This window comes from Natator depressus, chromosome 26, assembly GCF_965152275.1.
Source record: "Natator depressus isolate rNatDep1 chromosome 26, rNatDep2.hap1, whole genome shotgun sequence".
Lineage (NCBI taxonomy): Eukaryota > Metazoa > Chordata > Testudines > Cheloniidae > Natator > Natator depressus.
The window spans coordinates 12689874-12705880 of NC_134259.1; the positions used below are offsets into that span (position 1 = coordinate 12689874).

The 16007-nt window shown below is 51.6% G+C and overlaps 1 protein-coding gene across 5 annotated transcripts in view; it reads right to left on the reverse strand.

Annotated features, from left to right (window-relative positions):
* TET3 (tet methylcytosine dioxygenase 3) overlaps window positions 1–16007 on the reverse strand; it is a 158517-nt gene that overhangs the window by 78231 nt on the left and 64279 nt on the right. Inside the window, exon 1 of one of the 5 annotated variants that reach the window (XM_074940010.1) lies at window positions 5509–5645. The exons of the other annotated variants lie outside the window; for them this stretch is intronic. The gene's annotated coding sequence lies outside the window, so the exon portion shown is untranslated. Of the gene's footprint in view, window positions 1–5508; window positions 5646–16007 lie in introns of those variants that run through there. 5 annotated transcript variants of the gene reach the window in all.

Here is a 16007-nt window from a genome sequence, read left to right on the forward strand (position 1 = left end):
GTTATATAAGCAGCTAGGTCGGCATACCTACATCGCTCAGGGGGTGTGAGAAGTTTTCACACCCGTTGGCAACGCAGTTGGGCCGACCTAGTTTTCTAGTGTAGACCAGGCCTTCCACGTGAAGTCTGTGGCAGAGCGAAGCCTCGGCCTCCTGAGGCCCAGTTATGAGCCAGCCTTTGTATCCTCTGGCTAATAGCGTAGGGCTCGATTTGACCTGGGATTGTGCAGCAATTTCTCTCCTCACTAATTCCCACTGTGCCCTAGTTCTTAGCCCCGGTCTACACCTAAATATTAGCTCGACCTAGCTACACTGCTCAGAGCTGTAAACATTTTTATGCCCAGAGTGATGCACTTACGTTGACCAACGCCCCCGCCCCCAGCGCAGACTCAGCTAGGTTGATGGAAGAGTTCTTCCGCCGACCTAGCTACGCAGCCTCTGGGAAAGGTGGATTAACTACATCAATGGAAAAACCCTTTCTGTCACTGCAGTAAGTGTCTTCACTGCAGTGCTAGGCTGGTGTAGCTGCAGCGGCGCCGGTAAGATAGACATAGCCTTTGTTTCGCTTTGGAGCTGCCTTTCCAATTCACTTTCCCTGGCAACAAAAAGGCCCCACTTCAAAGTGAGATTGGAGCAGTCAGTCGCTGGCCAGTATAAACAACCCCAGACCTGCTGTGACCCCGTAACAAGGAGAGGCCAAACGAGGTAACTTCCCACCCGAAAGGGACAGCCAGTCCCTTTGGAAATCTTCTAAAGACAGCTCCAAACAAGAGGGTTTCTTCAAAGGCGGCCCTGTGTTTTGAGAGAGCCCCGAGGGGAAGGGGCCCATCTCCCACGTTCCATACGGTACTCTAATGCGACACAAATGTTGGGAGCACAAGAAGTCTGTTCCACCCCCCCTCACGCACCAAGGAGACATCTGACAGCAATTTCCCAGGCTGCCGGAGGGACCCGTCTTTGAGGAGACCTTGCCGTTTCGCTTCCCAAGGCCAGGAGCAAGGTAGCGGCGCATTTAACAAAAAACAACAAACCAAACGAGGTCAGTCTTCCCAGCAACGAGGTTGCTGGACCCAGGATGCCCAGAGAAAGTGGCGGGAGGGTTGTCCTCAGCAGAGGGTCCACATTCTGGTGTCCTGGGAAGGGAATACAGGGGTGGGACATGGGCTCAACATGCCAATCTGGGCAGAGTTAATAGGATGGCACAGGCGCCCGGTCAGTGGATCAAATTGTGGTAGGAGGGGAGCAAGGCGGAATTGCTGGAGGGGAGCTCTGTGAGCCTCGCCCAAATTTCTTCTCTCGGAGAGCGCAAATAGTGGGGATCTCAGACCCCAGAGATCTGCTGGAGCACAAGTTTTCAACCACCCTCCCTTTCTTTGTGGCTAGATGGGAGGAGGAGCCTCAAACTCTTTTCTGATGTAACATGAGGGCATAGAATCAGCAGGATCGTTATCCCTTGGGCTAGGGGCCTTGTGGGACTCCCCCTGCCCCCAAGTTCTAGGGCCCCCTTGCCCCTCTCCAGCTTCCATAGAGCCATGCTGCCAGGGACCCCTCAGCTGCCCCCGCAAAGGGAGATTTCATTGTGCAGAGTGGGAACCTGGAAAAGCTAATGCAGCCTCAAACTTCTGTGGATTCCTCACCACCAGCTGGGAGGGGACACATATACCACCCGTCCAGCCCTCACTTCCACGCATAGATCAGAAGAATGGGGGGACCCTCCCCCTGCACCCACACATGCAACCCATTTCATTCTGTCTGTGCCTAGTGCAGGACAGTCTCTTGCTCTAGGTTGCTTCTCCAGGGCTGTGCTAGACTGTGTGCTAAATAACCCAATGACAGGTGTCTCTTCACTTCCCGGGACAGCCCGTTGCACAGCCAAACAGATATTCAGACTCGGTCTTCCTATCGTTCATCTCATCCCATCCTTCCTAGTTATGGCCATCACGTAGACAAGACCCTCTACCCTTGGTGTCCATGTCTGCCCATAGAGAGTTACCAACTTCCCCTCACCCTGGCACACTCTACACCTATTGAATTCTTGCTCCAAAAATCAGTCCCCTCCAACCCGAGCACCACTTTCACTGCTCTACTTCAAATTCCCTCTAGCTCGCTAGCCCTGTGGGGCTTAGACCTGAACACAGAACTCCAGACCTCGGCTCACAAGGAAAGAAGTCTGGTCTAGAGGTTAAGACCCTCCGACTGAAAGACAGCAGAGCAGACCTAGGTTCAATCCTCAGCCCCGCCACCAACTCCTTGGGCCAAAACAGGTGACACTTGAAAATCTGGCCCTACATGTCCCTACGGGAGCTGCTGGGTGCTGCTGACCACCTTTGAAAATCTGGCCGTGGCTGAGAGGACTAAATGGGAACTGAGCTCTCTGGATAATCAGACTGCGGGGGCTGAGCACTTCACTACCTGGTCTTTAGTCTCTCCGTGGAGATGTCTATGTCGCAGTCAGAGGAGTGACTGCAGCATGCGAGGACATACCCAAGCTTAGTTTGATCCAATAGCAGTGAAGCCATGGCAGCACGGGACTGCCACTCGAGTACAGACCCAGGGGTCCCGGCTGGGCTCCTACAGCCTGAGCTTCACCGTTATTGGAGCGAGCTAGCTCAGGTGTGTCTACACGTGCTGCAGTGTCACACCTCTGGCTGCAGTGTAGACAGACCCCAAACCTGAGTTTCCCCATCTGTTCCAATGGGGATAGTAGCACTGTCCTAATTCACAGGCATGGGGTGTGTTCATCTCTGGGGGATGCGCCAATGTTACAGAGGAGAAGAGGGTATCCAAAAACCTAGGCAGGCAGGAAAGGTCCGAAACGAACTGGGCTGTGGGAATTCCTCCTAATTGCTCTGTTTCCTCCTCCCCGAGATGTGTCTCGTGGATGGGGAGGGGAGAACGCCAGTGTAACCACAATTAGAAATTCAAGAGGAATGAAAAAGGAAAGGACGTGGCGCTAAAAACCATCAAGGGCCACACAATTATAGCCGTGTTCTCAGCAGCTCGGCCAACACGCCAGCTTTTAAGTGCTTCATTTAAGCCATTGAAAATACGCGGAAATATTATGGGGGTGGGGAACTGAATGCATTTGGGGACCACTGCGAAAACAGCACTTGGCGTGTTAACGAATATTAACAAGTTGCCGTTGAACCCTTGCATCCGGTGACCTCTCAGGGCTTTGCAAACACGAAGTCCCACGCAACCAGGACAGCAAGGGGATGCTGCTGCCGACCAAGGCTGAGCAGAATCAGCACAGCTCTGCGCATGGGAAGCCCAGGGCTGGAACAGCAGCGGCAGCTGGATGTCATGCAGGGGTGGGGGGTCCATCGGCAGCCAGGCAAGTGGGAGCTTGGACACTGCTCTCGCTACTAGATGCCGTCGCTCCCAGATGCGGACCTCACCCACAAAACGTTGGTGAACCGAACCTCCAGTCTGCAGACCCAAGCCGAGTGGCTCGATGGGGGCTGCAGTGAAAAGCTATAAACTGGCTCAGACTGAACAAGGGCCACACCTGCACCTTAGATGCACATCAGACATTTTCTCAGGTGTGTCTTCCAGAGGAGCAACACACAGGGCTTGGCAGGCTGTGGGCTTCAAGCTCACAGAACTCCAGCGCAAGACTCTCCTTGACTTCAGTGGGAACATGACCATGTCCTCAACTAGCTAACCTGTGATAGCTATGGGAGGTCACAGGGATATTAAAGGGTAACTATGCATGCTGCACATTGGTCGTCTTTGCTCCCACTGTGTTTATCACCCGCCCGGGGATTCCATTAAGGACCAGGATAAAAAAAAACCCAATCACACTAAAGTTCACATGAAGGCTGTGAGTCAAGGTGGGGGGGGGGGGGTGTCTTTAGGTAATCTGCTCTAGTTAAGCAAGATGGGGGCGCGAAGCAAGGATTGCCAGGGGATGAGCACAGTGACCCCTTCTGGCCTTAAAATTTCTGAATTGATGAAAAAGTTCCTCTACAAACCCCAGGCTCTGCTCAATTAAATGCCGAAGGAGAGAGGCAAAGTGCATCATCCGTCCCAGCTACAGCTGAACTGGGAGCTGCAGTCCGGAGCGATAAGGTACGGAAGACTGCATCCTGGAGACACAATTCCGCTGTGCTGCTGGGCTCCCCAAAGGGTTAATTATAAATCTAATATCTTTTACAGATCAGAGGCAGATTTTCACACACGGAGCCAATCAAATCTACCCCTTATCTAACAAATCCTGCACATCACGGCTTTTCCGCCCGGCTCCCTTTGTTCCTTTGCAGCGCAGCTGGGGGTGGGGGAACTCTGAGGAGGAACCTCTACAATTCGTGCCTTTTCCCTTGCTTCTCTCCCCCCCCCACACACCCCAGCTATCAGCAGCATCGCCGCCCCTGCTCCCTTGGCCCCAAGAAGGCTTTGGATCTGGCAATCTCTGCAAAGATCTTGCAGGGTGTGCATTGTGAGGCCATTCTGCTTCCTTAGTGGGGATCAATTACTCAGACTCCCTCTCTCTCTTTTGCCTGAGTGATGCTGTAGAAATCAACCTCCCACGGGACAAAGTCACCCCAGTTTTCATGACAAATATGCCCCCCACACACCCCTCAATTACCACCACCATTTCCCCTTGAAAACGCACCCCTGGGCTAGCTCTCCTTTCATTTACCCAGGCAAATAATAAAGATATTTTTTTTTAAATCCCCAGCTTTTTTTCTCCCCCAATGATCGTTTTTAAGTTCCCCCAGAAGTGAAGCAGACAAGGTTTTTAGAAGGAAAAAAAAATCCACCTTAAGGGAAAGTGAGTTTTTTTTTTTTTTTAAATGCCTCGGCCAAAAAAAGAAAGAAAACCACACACACACACAAATATACCTTGGAAAGCTTCCAAATTCAGTAAGCTACTTAAGAAAATAAGTTAGTAGCCATTTATAATTTAAGATCATTACAGGAAAACCCACCGCGGATCTCCAGGACCTTACAAATGACAGGGTAACCTTTGTGCTGAAGAAATGTGTTTCCTCTCTTGTCTTCCCCACCACCACCGCTCGCCTCCCCGTCTAGTTACTTTGGTGCCCCGGGGGGCAAATGCTGTCAAAGCAAAACTATCTCTGAGCTCACCCCCTGCCCAGATGGCTGCATGGACCTGGTGCAATATTTTAGAAAAGGTGGGGAGCAGCAAGGGCTGGTTTTCCATAGCAACAGCTTACAAAGGTCGGTGCTCCCACATCGTTGCCCTGTCTGCCAGTTCAGCTGCGGTTTGCAAATTCTGCGATTTAAACATGACATGCTGCCTCCCACCAGCTTGTAATCTCTGCACTCAGTAGATCGACAGACAGACAGACACCAGAGAAAGCTGCACCAGATTAACACACACACACACCAGTGCCAAGGTTCAACCAAACACACACACGCCGGGTAAACCTTGGCACTCTCTGTAACAAAGACAGAGAGACAGAGAGAGAGAGAGAGAGAGAGAGAGAGAGACAGACATCTCGGAAAAATTGCACACAAGGGAAAGATCAAAAGGGAACACTTACATTTGCAGAATCCACTGGAAAAGAACCAAAAACAGAGAGGCGAAAGGAAAGGGAAGCATGGAAGGGTCCACAGGAAAACGTGACACACCACAACTAAGGACCACAGAGGAGGAAACACTGATCTAGTTATTCAGCCTACACACACTTCCCCCTCCCCCCGCCGAACAGCTGTAGGGGCCATTATCCTTCTTGCACAGTGCACGTACATAGCCGGAATGGCAGCAGTACTGCATGCAGGCGGAGAAAGCAGGGTCGGTGCGGGCGACGGAGGGACAGAACTAACTCCCCCACCCCTTTGAAATAAAACGCCGCGCCCCGGCGGGCTCAGAGGGGGCAGGCCTCGGCCTCTTCGGGGAGGCTTTGAAAAAGCAAAATAGAGAAATGAATAAATAAATAAATCGACTGGCACCAAATCCCCCGCCCCTGAAAAGCGGAGATTCAGCATTTTGCGAGCGCCGAGTTTTTCTGCCTCTAGCTTCAGTCGAAGAACCTTAAATGCCCCCTGACTGTTCCGTTAAAGGGACCGGTAGCATACGCTGCTCCTGCAGCATAGCCCCAACCCCCGTATCCCTTAACGCAGAGCTGGGCACTCCCTTTTGGGAACATGACAGCGGCCGGTTGCTGTTTTCTTTAATGCAGCAAGGCATTTCTGGTGGGAAAGCCTCAGTCCGATCAGCGCTCGCTGAACACTCCCCCCCGCCCCCCGCAGCCCCTCAACCTTGGGCGAACCCAGGTCTGGATCAAGGAGAGCCTGCGTGGGAACGAAAGCAACCGGCCACCCTTCTGCCTGCTCTCACTCCCCATCTGATGTAATCAGGGAAGCTCACAGAACCAAGCAATTGTGGAGTCACTCCACCGTACATGCCTACGTAGAGTCATGCTGCCAATCACCTACCGCGGGGCACGGGATCCCGATCACGAGGTCCTAGACTTGTAACCCGCTCACTGGCGGAAGAATCAAAATCAACTTGACAGCAATACTGGGGAGGGGATAGGTAACATTTTCCAGTCATCTCTTATTATGGCCTGATCAGCTGAGAAAGAGCCACCACCTAGTGATCCAACAAGCTTTACAGGTGCTATTCCTCCCGCTCCTGGCTCCCAAGGCATTTGGGGAGCTAAGTGCAGCTCCGTCAATCCTAAATCCCAGGTGCCTGGAACAAGGCAGTGAGCTAGACGGCTCAGGAGGTTGGTGCAGGGAAGGAAGAGTCATCCGGTTCAAATCCTGGTACGTGGGTAAAGACTTCAAGATGCTGGCTCCTCGGTGAGAGTTTGGGGGCTCTGGTTTCCAGAGGGCGTGCATCCACAAGGCACAAATCACAACCCCCGCTCTTTGTGATACAAGAAGACAGTCTCGATCCAGCTGCTAATGACACAAAACCCAGCATCCAGGTTGGCCCCATGTTGGCAGTCTCCGCGGGATGGATGAGGACTGAATGAACCATGCAGATCTCACTCCCCATCTCATTTGCAAGAAGGTCTCCAAGACAAGGGATCTGGGACACATCAACACAGTGGTACGGGGGAACCATACACTGCTGCTAGCTGCTCTGTGGGGAGACGGATGGGCTCTGTCCTGCAGGGGTTTTCCAATACACAAGCACCACGTGATCTCAAAAAGAATCTAAAATAGGCCAGCTTGAATGGCAAGGAACCACAAAAGCCAGCAGCACTGCATCTTCTGGGTGCAGGAATGGAAGAGGCTTGCCCAGGGGCTCCATGGGACAAGGCATGAATGGGAAGAGACTGCAAGTGACCCTTCGCATCTTCCAAGAGCTGGTAGTTGCCAGAAACCCCTGCAGAACAAAGGCCATTCATCTCCCCACGGAGCAGCCAGCAGCAGCGTATGGTTCCCCCGTACCACTGCATTGGTGTGTCTCAGCTCCCTTGCCTTGGAGACCTTTTGGTTGTTCCCAAGGGGCTGCCATGATCACTATTCCCGATGGGGTACAGGCCTATCGCACATGCCCATTAGGGTTTGGGTCCATATGGAGTTAATTTTCAGGCCCTTGAAGGTCTGTATGAACTGGCAGTGATCAAAAACACAGGGAGAGAGCAGAGAAATGTGGCCTGCAAACAGGGCAGTTCTGGAGCTCCACAACTTCAAAAGGAGTGAGGTGCCCAACTCCCAGTAACTTTTAATAGGAATTGAGCACCTGATTCCCTTAGGCTCCCAGCCCACATAGCAAGTGTGTTGCAGAGGCAAAGTGTGCTGCATCCCACTCAAACGTCTGACTCAAAGGATAAGAACGTACTACCGCAGCCAGCTAAAAAGGAGTGACTTAATCTCAAGCAATAGAAATGTGTGCTTTTAGCACTGAAGATCCCGTGCTGACGCTTTGCAAAGGAATGAGTGTTCATTTAAAACTTGGGGGCAGGACATCTTCCGGATTTTAAAATAATATTTCATGTCAATTTCCCCCTATCTGCCCCAAAGGCGGAGGGAAGCCCAGGATGAAGGCATGCGCGAAGTGGGCATCTTTTAAGTTTTCCCGTTCCCTTGGGAAGACAGGTCTACACTGGATGCTAAAGGGGACACTGGCCCAGCCTTGTCCTTGCTAACTTTCTAAAGCTCACAATGGGCCCTCGCGAGTGAAATCCTGTTATGACTGGCCAGATGGGGAAGCTCTTACAGGGAACTGCAGGGGGTCTATGGAGAACTAAGTATAGCAAATGTAGTGACATCCCAACTCCTTCAGTGAGTAGGGCAAGTGGTTAGGATGACGGAAGACAAACCAGCTAAGCTTCTCTTGAAGGCTATCCGTATGCTGGCTGACCTCCTGGCTGCCTCTTCTCAATCATCCTTGTTCGCCACATCACAAGTTGCTTGCTACGCTGGTGGACACATGAAGCCCAGAAGTCCCCAAGAGCAAATGGCTAGGTAGAAGCTGCTGTTGTCCTGAGAATATGACAATCCAATTCTCCGCTTCTGTCTGAGGATCTCAGTGCCACTCATAACAGTCTCGCTGCTGCCTTATACCCTTCCAGTTTGTCTTATCCACCTTTCATCTGTTGTCTCTCATCCCACAGTCAGAGTGCATGCTTCAACTTCTGCCCATATATAATCTGGTTGACAACCTATCCATGAGACAAACAATAACAATATCGGTGAGGCCGTGGCAGCGTGCTCATACCTGCGGACATCAGCTGGCACGGGTGCTGCTTGCCAAAAGCCATTAAGAAAACCTGTGGTTTAGGTTTTACTGGATCCCAAAGGAGAAAGCAAGCTCCTGCCATCCCAGGAGGGAACAAGCCTTTGAATCCCAAAGCAACCCTGCATCATTTTGCGAAGCATCAGAACGAGAGAAGAGCCCAGATCTCTCTGTCCGGATTGGGACTAGTAGTCCCCTGGCTGTACAGCCAGACCATGTAAAAACCAGAACTGGTTCAAAGCTGGGGACTATTTGTTTAAAAATCTCCTGAATGAATAATCATAATAATAAAATAACCCAGAACAAAAACAGCCGAGCCTTTCTTCCATGTTCCTGCCCGCTGTAAATCAAGTGTCACTCCCGAAGCCAGCTCCAAACCGCACGCTCTCTCCGCAGGAAAAATCAACAGCTGGCAAAGCCAGGGAACAGGTTTTAAATCCCTCTCGCTCAGGAAGCACCAGCCCGGCTTGATCCTCAAGCCTGCAGGAATTTTTTGTGCGTTTGCTTGTTCCCGTTGTGTTTCAGGGACCGTCTCTCTAAAGCACCAAGGGGCAGCTGGGCACCTGGCTCTCCCCTACAAGTGAATGTGAGTTGGGGTCCTGCCCTACTTCCCAGTGTGGTTAGCAGTGAAGCCGCCCTGGTGGGAGTCTGTTAATAGCTCACTTATAATAAGGCAAATACAAATACGGGACCATTCAGCCAGCTGCCTCACGGACACCTGGCATTACCAAGCCCAGGAGTGCCCCGAAGGAGAACAAAGGGAAATTAAACATTAAAATGGGCTGGGACCACACCAGTGAGTGTGGATATCATCTGACAGCACCAAGTGACAGGCCAGGGGTGGGTCGGAGGGTGAAACCCAGGGGCAGCTAACCCAATGTAGGCAGCACAATCCAATGGTTAGAGCAGGGGAAACCAAGTCAAGATGCCTGGGTTCTATTCCCAGCTCTGGATGCAAACTGGTGTGAATCAGTTCCCTTCCCTGTACCTCAGTTTCCCCAGCCATAAAATGGAGATAATGGTATTTCACCACCTCTTTCACGCAACCAAAGATCTATAGCTGTAGAAGCGCACTGGGGTGGCGCGAGGGGAGTTGGTTATTCTTTGTGCGGTGCTTAGGGGCACATGAAGTGCAATGTACCATATTCACTTGGTTCTCATCTCATTATGCGCAGCCGTTTGCACATCCCTGCTCTTTAAACGAGAGCGGGGTCCGGGTGACGGACAACTGGCTGCCTGCACGGCTTTCTGACAGTAGCTGCATTCTGCCTTCCCAGCTCTTGAAGCAATTCCTAAGCAGCCCTGGCTCCTGGGCTTCAAAACCCTGACCTGGGTTAGGATCCACTCCTCTTCCCCGACATATTCACACGCACAGGTAAACACCCCCCCACACACGTATGCACATGAGCTGTGTGTGTCCACACAAAATACACACACAGCTTCATGCATAACCCCCCCCACACACACACACACTTGTGTGCTCATGCACCTCGCATGCATGTGTCTGCACACACATGTTCCCATACTTACAGACAGCTCCACCCCCACGTATGGGCCCTCGCACAAAACCCACGCGCACACATACACCACCCACCCGCATGCACACCCACTTCGGCTGAGGACAGGAAGACCCAGAGCCTGAATGACGTCAGCTACCGAAGGGCGTGTGCAGTGTACAAACAAGCAGAGCTCCATCCTGTTCTCACACGCCCACTCCAGCTGCAGTGGCTTTGTCCCATTCAGATGCTTCTCCACCCTGGAGAGCTCCTGCCCAGTCCGGAGCCTGGTGAGAGGCATAAATAAAAAGGCAAACCACCAAACCCTACCTCATCACTTCCCCTTTCCCAGCTAGATGCTGGCCCCTCTCTCTCCTGGGTTTGTAATCTGTACCTGCCAGGAGAACGTCGGTCACGCTCCCACGCCGCACACGCTGGTGCTGAAACGGGATCAGATCCTCCGCCGCTGTCATGCAGCACAGCTCCCGCCGCAGTCAATGGAGCAATGCCAGTTTACGCCAGCTGAAGATCCGGCCCCAGGGTTTAACAGGTACAGGACCCAGGAGAAACCACAGGCTTGGCGACGAGAGCAATTCACTCCAGTTAATTGTTGTTTAATGAAGGCGTGGCTGCAGCAACCCCAGGCCCCCCATCCAGATTGCGCTAAGTCAGGGGTTCTCAAGCTGGGGGTCAGGACCCCTCAGGGGGTCGCAAGGTTATTACATGGGGGGGTCGCGAGCGGTCAGCCTCCACCCCAAACCCCGCTTTGCCTCCAGCATTTATAATGGTGTTAAATATATAAAAAACTGGTTGTAATGTATCAGGGGGTCGCACTCAGAGGCTTGCAGTGTGAAAGGGGTCACCAGTACAAAAGTCTGAGAACCCCTGCGCTTAGTAATGGAGAGCAAGGTGCCTGCGCCTACAGACGTCCCAATCTTAGGAGATGAGCGACACGTGGGCAGGGTGACAGATCCAGTCAAATACATCATGTCCCTAGACACCTGGGCTGTTTTCTTTTTTCCACACTTATTGTAAGTGCCAACTAGCTACATCTGTCCCTCAATCCAGCCATCACAAATGGGCTGATTTCTTATCAGGTAGCACAAAGTGGGTGAGTTTAAGGGGGAAGATTTGAAGGGCAGAAAGGAGCCTTACAGAGCAGCACAAGGGAAGCAGCAGATAGGGCACGGGGCTGGAACTCAGAAGCCACCGGTTCTATTCCTAGCTCTGCTATGGACCTACTGTGGGAACTCAGGCAAATCCTTTCCCATGCTCTGTGCCTCAGTTTCCCCTTCCATCCTGTGTCTGTCCTGTCTATTTAAACTGTAAGCTTACCTCGGGGCAGCGACTGCCTCTTGCTATCTGTATGTACAGTGCCTCACACAATGGGGCCCTGATCTCAGCTGTGACCTCTAGTTTCTACCATAAGTAATAATCTTCTAAGTATCAAAGCAGAGGTGGGTGCTAAGGAGAGGTTTGAAGGGGCACAGAGCAGAGGCCCCACCCATTTCTCCAGGGAGGGTGTGATCATTATAAGGCAGGGTATATTTAGCTTTGCCCCATTCATTTCTTTTTTCTATTACGTATTTTAGATGGTCTACAAAGAGCAGCTGTTCCTACAGCTCCGGGGAAGTCAGAATGAAATTTCTGCAAAGCCCCCCCGGCCACCTTTCTCTCTTCACTGAACTCCACCCCAGGCACGGCTAATTGTGCTGACACCGAGGTCAAAGCAATGAGGAGCATGCTGCTGGTACAAAAAGTCTCCCCGCCCTGTCATCCCAAAGGCCTCAAAGTAAGACCCTGTCCTGGAGAGCCTGCGGTCTGAATGGATACAGGGCAGAAGGGAAAACTGAGACACAAAGCCTCACCCACCCAAGGGCACCCAGCAGGTCAGTGGCAGAGCTGGGAATGGAACCCAAGTCTCCTGACTCCACTATCCACTAGACCGCTGCCTCTCCAACTGATCTAGCACGTTGCTGAGACCATGGGTTTGCTGTAAGATCTCGCCGAGCACAAGCGGGTCTAGGCTAGCGAGTCGGCAGAATGCAGCACACGTTCCCCCAGACCTTCACAGGGGGTGTGGGAGAAAGGCCAGGGGGATTTTCATTCCAGCCCGGGCCAAGTCCTCTTCTGGAGGGACAAAAAGGATAAATTAAAGCCCCCTGCCCCAGAGGCCGATTGCAGCAAGTGGAAAGACCCCCAAAGACTTCAAAAGACTTTAGATCAGGCCGGCTTTCCTTGGGGGAGGGGGAAGAGTGGGAATTCAAAGCAGCGCATTACTCCAGGACTGGGCGAACAGGTGGCTCTGTCCCAGATCACTCAAAGGAACCTGGACAGCCAGGGTCACTGCAAAGCTGGCAACAAAAATGATTAGGAGGCTGGAGCACATGATTTATGGGGAGAGGCTGAGGGAAATGGGATTGTTTAGTCTGCGGAAGAGAAGAATGAGGGGGGATTTGATAGCTGCTTACAACTACCTGAAGGGGGGTTCCAAAGAGAATGGAGCTCGGCTGTTCTCAGTGGTGGCAGATGACAGAACAAGGAGCAATGGTCTCAACTTGCAGTGGGGGAGGTTTAGGTTGGATATTAGGAAAAACTTTTTCACTAGGAGGGTGAAGCACTGGAATGGGTTACCCAGTGGGTGGTGGAATCTCCTTCCTTTGAGGTTTTTAAGGTCAGGCTTGACAAAGCCCTGGCTGGGATGATTTAGTTGGGGATTGGTCCTAGTGTCAGCAGGGGGTTGGACTAGATGACCTCCTGAGGTCCCTTCCAACCCTGATATTCTAGGATTCTATGAAAGCTGGGCAGATCCTTCACTTAAACCAGACAAAAGACAGACCCAAACTGCCCCCACTAGAGCCCTGCCCTTGAGGAAGCAGGGCAGTAGGGGCTGGCCAGGCTGCCTGTGCTTAGCTGTTTCTGCTCGCAGGGAACCAGAGAGCTGATCAGCTTGAAGCTGCACCAGCTCATGCTTTCAATTATGAGCTCCGGCAGCAAGAGGATGTGGGGGGGCGGCTGCCCACCCCCTGTCACCTCCCTGGGGACAAAGGTCTTTGCCATCATCAGCTGCGGCTTTGGCTGATTTGGGGGAAGGAGCGGGGGGAGGAATGGAAGTCCCATTGCCCAGCGCAGCTCTGTCATGCGGGGAGGAGTGTGTGTGTTTGTGTGTGTGTAGCAGAGTGTACTCAGGAGGTCAGCAAGGGAGACGCAAACACGCCACTGACAACCAGAAACCTCAGACTTCCAAGAGACGTGCGTCTCGCTGGCTCCCTGCCTCGCACTTCAGCGCGCGAATGGAGTTCATCCAGGCCAGAGACTCAGCCTGTGGTTTCCCTGCACTGGCAGCATCACTGCTGCTGCTCCACAAGTGCTGGCTGCGAGATCCCTGCTCTGGGAGAAGGAGCAAACCCCACTAGGGTCGGCCTGCGCTGCCTGGTAAAGCCAGGCTCTAGTTTGAGCCCAAACCCCTCCACCGTCCGCACACAAATGTGTCTGATCTGGGTCCCGGGACCCACCCGCAGGGGACGGATCGGAGTCCAAGTCCTGCTGAGACTCGGGTCCAAGCCCTGTCATTCTGCTATGCGGACGCAGCTCAAGCCACAGACCTGAGTCAGAAGGGCTGTGTCGTGCAGCGTGGAACCATTAGCACGGCTGAGACCTGGGTCCAGCAATTGTACACCCAGGTTTATAATGCAGTGTGGACACACAAGTGTGGGCTTGGAAACTCTGAGGCTAAAAAAGCCCAGGCCCCATAGCACAGTGTAGACAGACCCTTAGCTCCAACATACGGGTAATAAAAACACCACTACAATCTGTGTAGGGCCCTACCAAATTCGCTGCCATGAAAAACATGTCACGGACCATGAAATCCGGTCTTTTGTTTGCTTCTACCCTACACTACACAGATTTCACAGATTGCTCTGAAGGCAGCACCCCGCCAGCAGCAGTGCAGAAGGAAGCGTGGCAATCCCGCACCTTGCCACCCTTACTTCTGCCCTGCTGCCTGCAGAGCTGGGCGGCCGGAGAGTGGCGGCTGCTGGCTGAGGGCCCGGCTCTGCAGGCGGCAGGGCAGAAGTAAGGGTGGCGATACCGTACCCTGCCCTCCTTCCTTCTGCACTGCTGCTGCTGGCGATGGCTGTGCCTTCAGAGCTGGGCTCCCGGCCAGCTCCTGCGGCTCTCTACCACCACCAGCAACTCAGGTGTAAGGGTAGCAGTACTGCAAACCCCCCCACCCCCTCCGCCAATAATCATGCAACCCCCCCACAACTCCTTTTTGGGTCTGGATCCTGACAATTACAACGCTGTGACGTTTCAGATTTAAATAGCTGAGATCACGAAATTTACGATTTTTAAAATCCTATGACCATGAAATTGACCAAAAAATGGTCCGTGAATTTGGTCGGGCCCTAAGTATGTGCCACGCAACTCTTTGGGTGAGTCTGCACTTCCAACTCCTACTGGGAGAAGTGCGGGATCACGCATGGATGATACAAGAATCAGTTATTCAATTTAGAGCAGTAGCTCTCAACCCTGGGGGTACGCAGAGGACTTGCAGGGGGAACATCAACTCATCTAGATATTTGCCTAGGTTTACAACAGGCTACATAAAATGCACTAGCCAAGTCTCTACCAACTAAAATGTCATACAATGACATTTCTACTGCTCTATATGCTATACACTGAAATGTAAGTACAATATTTATATTCCAATTCATTTATTTTATAATTATATGGTAAAATGAGAACGTACGCAATTTTTCAGTAATAGTGTGCTGGGACACTTTTGGATTTTTAGGTCTGATTTTTTTAAGCAAGTCATTTTTAAGTGAGGTGAAATCTGGGGGCACGTGACACAAATCAGACTCCTGAAAGGAGTACAGTCGTCTGGAAAAGGGTGAGAGCCACTGATTTAGAGCAAAGAACATGCGTAGCTCAAGAGACCCTGGTGTACTCTACGCTCGTTCCTCGCCCCATCCTTCCACAGCAGCCAGTAGTGAAAATAAACATATGTAGCCCAGCACCCACAAGCAACCCTACAATAACAAACTGGTACAAACAACCCTATAATAAGCCAGTGTTCAGAAGCAGCCCTATAATAACAAACCCCTGCGCAAGCAGGATGAAAGAGAATTGAGCAAGAAAGGGAAGATCTTTCACTTTCATGTTCCTAGGGGCACTGTAAGAAAAAGGAAATGGAAGGAATGAGAAATTTTATTAAAGCTAATGTTAAAAAAAGTTATATAGTACACAGGTTAAGAAATGAATGTCTGTACATCTGAGTACAGTGCTTAGATTATCCACAAATACAAAGTTTGTTATTAAAGTCATAAGATACATAGAGTGCAGTGCCACGCAGAGGATTCAGGGGGCCTGGGGCAAAGCAATTTCAGGGGCCCCTTCCATAAAAAAGAGTTGCAATACTATAGTATTCTGCGGGGCCCGGGGCAAATTGCCCCACTTGCCCCCCCCCCGGGTGGCCCTGACATGGTGCATAATCAGCAATAACCCAAATTTACATGAGTAGATTGAAGAATACAGTTTAGATATTAGCATCCAAGTATTCAGGTACATCACTTATGAAAACTTATAAGGAGAGTTGGTTGTGGAAAGCAAAAATAGCAATGAGTGAAGATCGTCCCTCAGTAATTGAGAATTTAGGGTAGTTTGTCCATTTGGAAAATACAATGCATGAGGAAAGTATTTCAGTTACTTTCCCCACTGCGCTTCTCATCGGCACTCCAGCTCAGCCCTCCTGGTATTGCCAATGTCCAGTATGACAAGGGCCTTTCCAAGACATCCTAGCTGACTGCACTGGGCATTTCACTAAATCACTGCAAGCAGCGCTCCCCCA